Source organism: Abramis brama, assembly GCF_963993115.1.
Source record: "Abramis brama genome assembly, chromosome: 19".
Lineage (NCBI taxonomy): Eukaryota > Metazoa > Chordata > Actinopteri > Cypriniformes > Leuciscidae > Abramis > Abramis brama.
Genome location: NC_139981.1, coordinates 4,945,841 through 4,957,302, shown reverse-complemented (window position 1 = coordinate 4,957,302; position 11,462 = coordinate 4,945,841).

Genomic DNA, 11,462 nt, shown 5'->3' with positions numbered 1-11,462 from the left:
ATGATGGCCTTGACTACAACACATATTTATATAGTTATATTATATAGTCATTAGAAATATGAAATAACACTACAAATACATGACATTGAATAACGCATTGACAACACACTGGCTCGAAGCCATAGAGTATCCTTGGAAGGGGGGATTCCAGTGATCGAATTTTATACATAAAGTAAATTATATTATATTCTCCTTTTAGTATGGTTAACAAAAATTGCTTTGTGTGTTGAAAATATTCAGGGTTCAAAGCTATTTTTGTTTACACGATTTATCATGAACTAAAACTAGAAAAGTAAAGTGCATCAATCTGTTGTTGCATGCCTGAATGTCTAAAGCTTTTGAGTTACTATATGTGCTTAATGAACTTGAATACTTTATGAATAGGGTATAGGGTATACTTCAAGATCTAAAGATCCATCATAGATGAATGGATGGATAAATATGGATTCTGTTCACATAAGTAGGCTACTTAAAACCATTATATATATATATATATATAGTTGGGAGTTTAAAATCAATAAGTCCAAACATACATTCAGTCATTGAAAGTCTATATGTAATCTCTGGCTGTACAGGAAAATCAAAATCCAATCAATTAAAAAATAAAGCACATTGTGAAAGAACATGCGAAAGGTCTGCTGATGTTCCTTAGTTTGGTGGATGTAATAGAAAGTTGCAGAATTAGTCAGAGTCAAAATTTTGGTCTTGGGTTTGGGACTTTTTCCTAAACCATATTCATGTATATCATTCATAATTTCAGACTTCTGAAATAAAAATACTGAAAATACACTGCAAAATAGAGATTTCATGTTCACATTTTTATTATAATAATATTCTAGCAAAGTCAGAGTACATTTTAAACGCATACAAATAGGCCTCATATATAGGGAAAACTGGAGCTATAGTTTCTCATAGTTAATTTTTCAAAATCAAATTTTTAATAAGCATATATTCTTGATGAGCACAATTTCTTAAGCATGTAAAAAATTACATCTACATTCATTGCACATGTTGACATTTTATGACAAAATGACAGTAAGAACACAATTTGTGAAATGGCAAAAATAAAAAAAAGTAGCATATAGTTATATCAAAGAATGTGGCTACAAGAAATTGTCATTAATGATTACAATAATGAAATTACAACATATAAACATATGGGTTTTTTTTTTGTGACAACATGCCCCAAATGTAGTCAAATCACCTTTATTTATAGCGCTTTACTTTATATAGCGAGTTAATTTTGTCTGTACAGCAGCTCTAAAGGAAATAGTCATTGTTCAGCTGAAGTTAGTTCTTGATTCATTTCCTTTGTAAAGATCATCAGTTCCTAAATTATTATTATTATTATTCATTTAATCTATATGAAGTAGTTCTGCAGAAAACAGTGATGTCGTCGTCCAGCTCAGTTCAGTTCTCATCCAATAGTGTCAGTGCAGTTAGATCAATAATATTGTTGAATAATAAGTTTCCCCAACTAAGCAAGCCAAGGGCGACAGTGGCAAGAAACCCAAACTCCATCAAGTGACAGAATGAAGAAGAAAAAAAAAAACCTTGGGAGAAACCAGGCTCAGTCGGGGGGGCAGTTCTCCCTCTGGCCAGTAAGAGCGTAATTCATGAAACAACAAAAATCTAATCATTGTGGCTAATAGAAATTGTAATTAATAATTACAATAAAAGGTCCCACTTTATATTAGGTGTCTTTAACTACTATGTACTAACATTTAAATTACTAATTTAATACAATGCACTTATTATGTGCATACATTTTCACATTGTACTGATATTATTAGAATTACCTGCGTCTAATTACATCTGTAATTACAGCTATAATTACACTGTTGACCCTTCCCTTCCCTTTTAAACCTACCCATACCACCAAACCTGACCCTAAACTTTAATGTCAGTACATTGTTGTGTCTGCAAATATACAGGGTCCGAAAATTCAGTCTACAGAATTTGTAAAGCAAATTTAGTCACTGTTTCATGACCTACCAAACATTGCGAGTAAGTGATCTTTTCTGTATCAGCATATGCTCTGTGCAACCATGAGCGGAGGGGGGAATGATTCCCTTTCAAATCTCCCTCATCAATGGCTAAGTCCAGCCTGAGGCCTCCAGGTCTCCTGAGACGCTCCACACAACTTCAAAGACAAATTTCCCCTCATTTCTACACACAGAACTTTAGGAATTAATGAGAAACTGTTTCAAAGATGACAGAACTATAATGTAGCTTGAGCGCTTCAAGAGTGACACAGATTCGCTTTATTCCACAACGTTTCACTCACCCGAGTCGCACATAAACACCGAACAGTCACTCAGGAAAATAACCATCTGATTGATACACATATTCATGAGGGTTTACATGAGTTCATGTCAACTTTTCAACTTTTTACAGAGTTAGAAATCCCCCTGTACCCTCTGTGTTGTTTCCTGCCTGAAGTAAATCTACAAAGACTACACTCTCAAAGGAGGTTTGATTATTTAATGGGGAAAATCAGGAGGTGCGGTGCAGCGGGACCTTGAAGATGCATTGATGTGCAAAAAAAGAGAAAGAAGCTCAAGGTGCCTGGAAGAGCGGGAAAACAACTGCGATCATTTTTGCAGTGAATTGATGAACACGGGTGAACTTTCATGTTTTTCAATAACACTGCAACGAGGCCTTTAGGGTAAAATATACTCAGATGTCACTTAAATATCAAGGTAGCTGCATTCAAAAGCTTCCTTTGTGTGCTACATTGAAAGATGAAGGTTTCAGAGTGATATACAGTGTCCAATGCCATTCAGTGGACCTAGTGCAGGTGCAAATACACTTGAAGCAAACAGGCATGAAGTGTCTTATTGCTACAGACTGCGATTTCTGCAATACTGTAAGATCATTAAAAATCACACTGTACGACAAGAATCGAATAAATTTGTGCTACCACAGAAACCGAAAATTCTCGGGCCTGCAGCATGTGTCCAAATTTCAATCTTAACCGTTCTATTTCATCAGAAACGATCTGTAAACAGGGCTTTAAGTGTAAAATACCGAACTTGTCCTTTAAAAATAAAGGTTCCAAAAGGGCGATGCCATAAAATAACCATTTTTAGTTCCCCAAAGAACCTTTCAGTGAACAGTTCTTCTTAGTGTGAAGAACATTTTAATAATCTAAAGAACCTTTTCCCACTATGAAGAACCGTTTATGGAATGGAAAGATTCTGTGGATTTTAAAGGTTCTTCATGGAACCATTAGCCACTTTTCCACCGTCGGGCCGAACGGTTCTTAGAATGGTAAGGAACGGTTCCAGTTGTGTTTCCACTTGAGCCTGGTACGGAACCGGTAGAATCCGTGAAGTGACGTCGCCACTCAGGATTGGTCACTTTTCTGTTGCCTGGCTAGTTTCTCTGAAGCTGGTTAAGCACGCTATTTGAGTGAAGTAAACAAAGCAATAATAAAATTGAAAGCTATCCACAACTTTCCTGCAAGTCTTAATGGGCATGTTCTACGTTGCCATAGCGATCACGGGAAAGGTCAGAGTTCGGGAAAGTCGTGGATAGCTGATCATTCTCCATTCGCTATCAGCATCACAGTGGAAAATGAAACGGTAACCGTAACAGCTGGCCCGGATCGGCACGGAATGGAACGGTTACGCAATGAGAACCATTCGGCCCGACGGTGGAAAAGCGGCTATTGATTCCGATAAAGAGCCTTTACTTTTTTCAAGTTTTTCTCAGTCGCTTTGGTACATTTCTTAGATCACAACTGAAATTCTCAAAACTACTTGTTCAACCCCCACCATCCACATCATATAGTCAAGTATATTTTCTATACATTTCTATTAGACTTTTTTTTTGTCATATTGATGAATTGCGCAGGTGAATCTTGAATTTCACTAATGAAGGGAAATGTAATGGGCTAGATAAACCAATGATCAACCAGTTCTCCAAAATAGCTCAGAGATGCATGTCATGAATCTTCAACTGGAAAGCATAGACAGACAGAGCACAACACAGAGTTACAATTTCTTATAATGGAAGAACAACAAGAAAACAAACAGGGTGAACAGCCGGGAAGTAGAGGAGTAAGGATGTGTGGTGGAAGGGTAGGGTGGCAAAGCAGAGGTAGAAAAGGCAAAGGAAGTATGTACGTTTCCATAAGGGCCACTATTGTGGACCATGTTCTCAATCATGAGTGAGTCATGACTTTACAATGGCTGAGGCGGGTCGAAAGGTGCAGCCAGAGGTGGACAGTAACAAAGTACATTTACTTGAGTACTGTACTTAAGTACACTTTTTGAGTATCTGTACTTTACTTGAGTATAATTTCTTCTGGAAACTTTTTACTTTAACTTCACTACATTTGAAAGACAAATATCGTACTTTTTACTCCACTACAAATCTGTCAAGGTCCTTGAGTAGAAAGTAACATCAGTCAGTGGATGATTTTGTTTGCAGGGGTTGCATTGTGGTTGGAAATGAAAGTCGGGTTGACGTCAGAACCCTGCATCTGATTGACATCAGAACCCGACATCAGATTGACGTTGGATATTGATTGAAAATAAAAGTCGGGTTTACGTCAGAACCCGACTGATGTTGGTTTCTGACATCAACCCGATTTTCATTTTCAACCACAATACAACGCCTGTCCAACGTTGGAGATCAACGTCAATCTGACATTGGATTCTGACATAAACCTGATTTTCATTTTAAACGTTGGGTTTGGTCTTCTAAATGCGACTTTTGTCACTTTTTTGGAGCACACTAGCTTATAGATAACAGTAAGGTTAACATATTCATACTAAAAGCCAAAAAACTTTAAATATGGCACTATTTGAGGGAACAGCCATTTGGGTGTCCGAAACCATTGTGGACGTTATTGAGTGCACTTATTCAATCTCACATTCAATCCCACTACTGGAACTGTGTTCTAGAAATAAATTTGATATTGATATGAGGGTAGGTAGGCAGGCGTAGATTCAGAGGCATACGGTACTTTAAGTATTACATACAACAATGCAACAATAATAAAACAATGCATTGACATTTACTTTTTACTTTTGATACTTAAGTATTTTTAAAAACGAGTACTTCTGTACTTTTACTTAAGTAAAAATAGGTCTTTACAACTTTTACTTGTAACAGAGTAATATTTGACCAGTAGTATCTATACTTTCACTCAAGTAAGGAAGTTGTGTACTTCGTCCACCTCTGGGTGCAGCGAATGTTGGGAGAACAACTGGTTCCTCAGTCATTCAAGCATTTCATAGACAGAACAGCTGTGTATTTCAACAATGTGCACTGTAATACTGCATAATAACTATAATGCTTCATATTACAGTAGCATTTTTACAGTAGCATATTACACTTGCATTTTGCAGTATATGGTAAATATACTTAATACAGATACATACTATACCACACAAACACACATACACATGTATATATACAGTGTATGGTCTTGATTTTTTCTTTTATATATCACAATGACATTGTAAAGTAATTTGTTAACAGACAAACACTAAATCCTGTCCTGTCCAGTCTTTTGCAAATTGCAATCAATATACCATAAACAGTAATGTGTCAATTTGTACTGTTAAAATGTATATATGCCATACAGAAAAAGTGCAGTCTTGTGAATTTTCATTGGCATCAAAATCGTAGCCATAGTTTACATCTGAAAATACTGACAGAGTGCACTGTTATATTGACAATGTGGCTAAACATTTTGACTATCTTATTTGGGAACAATAGGCGCGTTTCCATTACAGATTTGCGATTTTTTTCTAAATGTCGACAAAAAACTATTGCGAAATGACGGCGTTTCCATTGACCGATGTTATGCGACTAAAACTTAATTTTTTCCTCTCGCGATAAGTAAAATCATTCCAAAAACCATGGCAATGGACGTTGGTAGGTTTATGCATAGATATCATATATAAAGGCTAGATGTCTCGTGCTCGCTGCTGGCCAATGGAGGTCGACGTCCGCATGTGGCGGCCATCTTGCCACAGTGTGCTCGCTCACTCGTTTAATGGTGCAAGTACTTTTAAATAACCATAACTTGCTCAATTTGCTACCAATTTTCAAACGGTTTGGTTTGTTATAAACGTCAGAGATGTAGTTATGACACTGCATACATACAGTGCATACATATGAATAATTATAACATACATGTTCAAGCATTCGGAATTATAGCCACGTTAATAACGTTTGTAAGAAACCAAACCGTTTGTAAATCCGTCAAGATTTCAGCGAGATAAGAGGATTTGTGTGCATGCTGATCATTCACCTTAAAGGGATAGTTCACTTTGAAATTAATTTTTGATATGTTTTAGCTTACCTCAAGGGCATCCAAGATGTAGGTGTCTTTGTTTCCGCAGTAGTTTCAATTTTGATATTTTTAGGTCAAACCGTTCTTGTCTGTCAGTCATATAATGCAGGTCGATGGTCACTGTCTCAAAACAAAAGCACAGAGTCCAAATTAAAACAATTCCCCATCGTCCAAATGAAACAATTCCCCATCATAAGTACACATTGATGGCCTAAGACACGAAACGAGCGGTTTGTGTGAGAAAACGAACAGTATTTATATCGTTGTTATCTCTTGAAAACAGCACACGTCCAAATGATCTGACGGCGCGGGCGGGTATAGATATTTACATAGATGTCGCCTTGGCTACGGTTTCGTACCAATGAACTGCAGTAGCGAAGGCGACATCTAGTGTATACATCTATACCCGCCCGCGGGCGGGTATAGATATATACACTAGATGTCGCTTGGCTACGGTTTCGTTCCAATGAACTGCAGTAGCCAAGGCGACATCTATGTATATATCTATACCCGCCCGCGCCGTCAGATCATTTGGACGTGTGCTGTTTTCAAGAGATAACAACGATATAAATACTGTTCGTTTTCTCACACAAACCGCTCGTTTCGTGTCTTAGGCCATCAATGTGTACTTATGATGGGGAATTGTTTCATTTGGACGATGGGGAATTGTTTTAATTTGGACTCTGTGCTTGTGTTTTGAGACAGTGACCATCGACCTGCATTATATGACTGACAGACAAGAACGGTTTGACCTAAAAATATCAAAATTGAAACTACTGCGGAAACAAAGACACCTACATCTTGGATGCCCTTGAGGTAAGCTAAAACATATCAAAAATTAATTTCAAAGTGAACTATCCCTTTAATGCACAGCTTCACTGTGACAAGATGGCCGAACGGTGATGCCGGAAGTGACTGCGCCATAAGACATCTAGCGTTTATATATGATATCTATGGGTTTATGTACTATATCCCAGCCACTGCACTAGCCATTATTATTAATCAAAGGAGATGTTTGTGTGTTTGCCAAGCATTAATGGTAAGGAACGACCCTTATTATGCTTGTGAGCGGCACATATGAGCTGTTTCTGGGTGTTTCTCCCTCATTTCTGCTTCGAGGTCTTGATTGTGGCATTTATTTGAGGTTTAGAATCCAGTATTCCTGTAATTCTTTTGTCTTTTATGAATTTAATAAAGAACTCTGTCTCGTATTCTGTCCAAACACACCGCGTCATCTACGTCAGGTGACTTGTCAATGCGCAAAAACTGTTTCCATTGCAGGTTTGCAAAATATTTATTTTTCGAATTGCCTGAAAAACCACCTCATGCGAGCGTAAAAACTTTTTTGCGATAAATGGGAGTTTTTGCGAAATTGACGTGTTTCCATTGGGCGTATTTTCAATTCGCAATTTCAATTTGCGCAATTTGAAGGGTAATGGAAACGCGGCTAATGACACAAGGACTCATCATTTTCCACTGATGTAAATACTTACTTTTGCGAGATGAACTAAGGAATTTGAGCAATTTACAGGCTTTTTGCAGGTAGTCCATAGTGTGGTGCTGTTTGTACGAATTGTTTCGTGAAATGCACTTACTGGTTTGCAAATGCTAAAAACGATACGAGAAAAGTGACTGAGAAAACTGTAAGAGTGAAACTTTTTTTGTCTTTTTTATAAAACAAACATTAGTTTGAGAATGAATGAGATGAAATGAAAGAAAAAAAAGTGCTGCTCTAGAAATTAGTATATCAATACAGCTGCTTGATTCATGAGGGCCAATTTCAGAGGAGGGATGTTTAAGATACAAACAGCCATGGATTTCATGGGAAATCTTTATGTGTGCATGTCTTTCCATAAACGAGTACTTCTTTTATCCTTTAATTCCTTCCCAAGAAAGAGCGAGGGCTTTATTGACAGTGTGCTAGTAGTGTTTCTGTGTTTATAGGGTTGTGGATAGGATAACAGAAAGCCTCCATCTTATAAGAACATTAATCTGGTTATAACTGGATTGGACTCTTGTTGCAGTAATGTAATGTCTACAGTAATGTGGTATGAAGCTGCGGTGTGTGCGGTTTAGCAATTTCCCCCTCTTACAGTGTTTATAATAGCTTTACTAGAACAAGTGTGCAAATAAGTACTTTTTCTAATCGTTCAAAGGTTTAATACATTTTTAAGAGTGCAAGTCAACTGAAAATATGCTTAAAGATTAATTAAAGATGCATTATATATCTACTGCGCAAAAGTTAGGGTCCAGTAAGATTTTTGGTTTTGAAAGAAGTCTCTTTGTTTAAAAATATTACAATTTAAAAAAAACCTGTTTTCTATTTTAATATATTTTCAAATGTAATTTAAAGGTCCCGTATTATGCCCTTTTTCACAAGATGTAAAATAAGTCTCTGATGTCCCCAGAGTGTGTATGTGAAGTTTCAGCTCAAAATACCCAACAGATCATTTTTTACAGCATGTTTAAATTGTCATTTTTTGGGGCTCAGAAAAACGCGCCGTTTTAGTGTGTTCCCTTTAAATGCAAATAAGCTGCTGCTGGGCGGCCCAGGGGGCGGAGCTTCATGAGCTCGCGCTCAGTCTCTCAGGACAATTTCATCTTACAGAATGATGATAATATCAGAAACTCTCAGTAACGGTGTTCATTTCGAGTCGGACAATAATGCCTACAGAGTCAGAGTGCTGTATAGAGATGGTACAGGTATAGTTTAATGGTTTAATTACGGTTATTATAACGTATTTGTCATCTGCTTGTATGTATCCATTATTAATAGCCTACAAGTCTGCTGTTTCGGACCAGGTCCGAATGATGATCAAACATATACTGATGAGTTTAATAAAGTTTATTGTACATCACACAAAAGATGAAGCGTCAGTTTTACTTCAGAAAATCCCCGTAAGAGCTGAGTAAACACAGTAAGTTATAAGAAGTGCGCAAGTACATAAACGAATTTCGGTAGAGTTGAGGGAGCATTCCTGTGGGCGGAGGTTAGTCAAAAAACTGTTCTACTGACGTCATTAAAGAAGGAAGTAGAGGGATGTAGTCCAAACGGGCCGTTCGATGTAGGCGACTTCTGTTAAATAAAATATCTCGCTTGGCATTGAACTTTGAGCTTTATAATTTTACAGATATTATTTATACTCTAACAACAACATTACACACTAACTAAAGTTTGAAACATGGGATCACGAAGAACGGGACCTTTAATGTGTTGCAAAGCTGAATTTTCAGTATCATTAGTCTTCATTGTCACATGATCCTTCAGAAATCATTCTAACATGCTGATTTTAGGGCTGCCCCTTAATAGTCAACGAGAAGAGGCTTAGTTGACTAAATTTTGATTAGTCGGGTAGTCGCAGAAAAAAAACATCACGTAGTAACAGATTGTGCATGACTGGACCATGCAGGCAAATCTTAAGTGTTGGAACATTTCGAGAGGGTAAAGAAAGGCCACAAAAAGTTGATGCGTGACCTCAAGCATGACTTATCATTAAATGTATCGCTTATCGACAAATTTAATGTCAAAACATCTAAGCATTGCCTCATTTTCCATGTGGCATCCTTGCCATCAAATTCATTAGATGAAAATGTGTTAATGTATCAAACCTTCCCTGCTTGTCCCCTAATGACATACATTATGTTTTGCTGGCACACTGAGTTGCTCTGTCTGCTCCATCGGTGCAAATAAACAGGCTTCAGCCTCCACGGCACAGTGAACCAGCGGAGCGACCCAGCAACCGTCAGAGCGGCCCGCTTTACCATCCACTGATCAAAGCAGCTCCAAACTGCCAGCAACTACAGAAGGCAAACAAGACTGTTGCAGCAGCCACAGAGGCTGGTTTTCTCATTCTGCAAACACCAAGAAGAGGAAAAAGCAAATGGAGATGGTCAGAACACGTCCACGTCTGGTCACGTGAATTTGACTGGGGCTGACGGGTCATCCAGTCTTAGGAGTCTTACTAGAGCTTCTAAAGGGCATGGGAAGAGAAAGAAGAAAGATCAAAGGGACTAGGGAGGGAGAAAAAACCTTTGGCAAATGCAATGGAAAGAAAGAGAGATTTTAAAACAGGAGGAGTGCAGGGATGATAATGAGCTAGATAGCAGTGAGAGCGCGAGACAGAGGTTAGGAAGGTCAAGTCCACTATGCATTCAAGAATAACCATTTTGTCTTAGAAAGATCAACACGGTGTACGAATCAGGCTGCTGATGAATGCAGGACTATACAAAATTACTGATTCTATTGCGCCATCTTGTGGAGGATTGACAAACATTTTAAACCCCAAAAAGATTAAATTAATCTACAGACCTGTGAAAATCACAATATTTTCTTCAAGACTGTAGTATGAATAGTTGAGAGTAGACAAAACAATTCAGGGATGTAAAATAAACTTTTAGTTTCAAAACAATGTTTCCGCCCGGTTTCGAACCGGGGACCTTTCGCGTGTGAGGCGAACGTGATAACCACTACACTACGGAAACCTACATGCTAAACCATCCCGAATAGATGGTTTTATATTTAAGTTTAATACACTTTTCTCTTTAAAAGAACACTTTAATTTAGTAGTTTAATTTTAATAGTAAAAACTCATTTTTGAGGCTTTTCATCTGCAGCTTACAACTAGGAGTCTTACTTACTAAGGAGTCCTTAGCACTTTTCGCCATGGACGATTTTGTTCCCATCACTTCTCAAACGGTTTTCTTCTGTTGAAAAAGATTAAAAATGCTCATGTTATTGTCTCCGATTTGTGAAAACAACATTCAGCAATACTTCTTTCATGAGTCTGAGGCAAGAAATAAAGAATCATTGTCTTTCCTTTATGACAATACTCATCGTCTTTACATTGATACAAACACAGTTTAATAGGCTGTTTGTTAGATATAATAAAATAAAATAAAAATAGCATTGTAAAATTAGTAGCCAACTTGGTGTAGGCTAAGTCTGTAACAAAAATCTGATGTAATAATAACAATAATTTGTTTCCGCCCGGTTTCGAACCGGGGACCTTTCGCGTGTTAGGCGAACGTGATAACCACTACACTACGGAAACCTACATGCCCTGAACTTGTCGACATGATGTCATAATGATGTAACCAGAAACCATTCCATGTAGTCAAAAAACAGAGGGTGGCTGTCTCATATATCAGT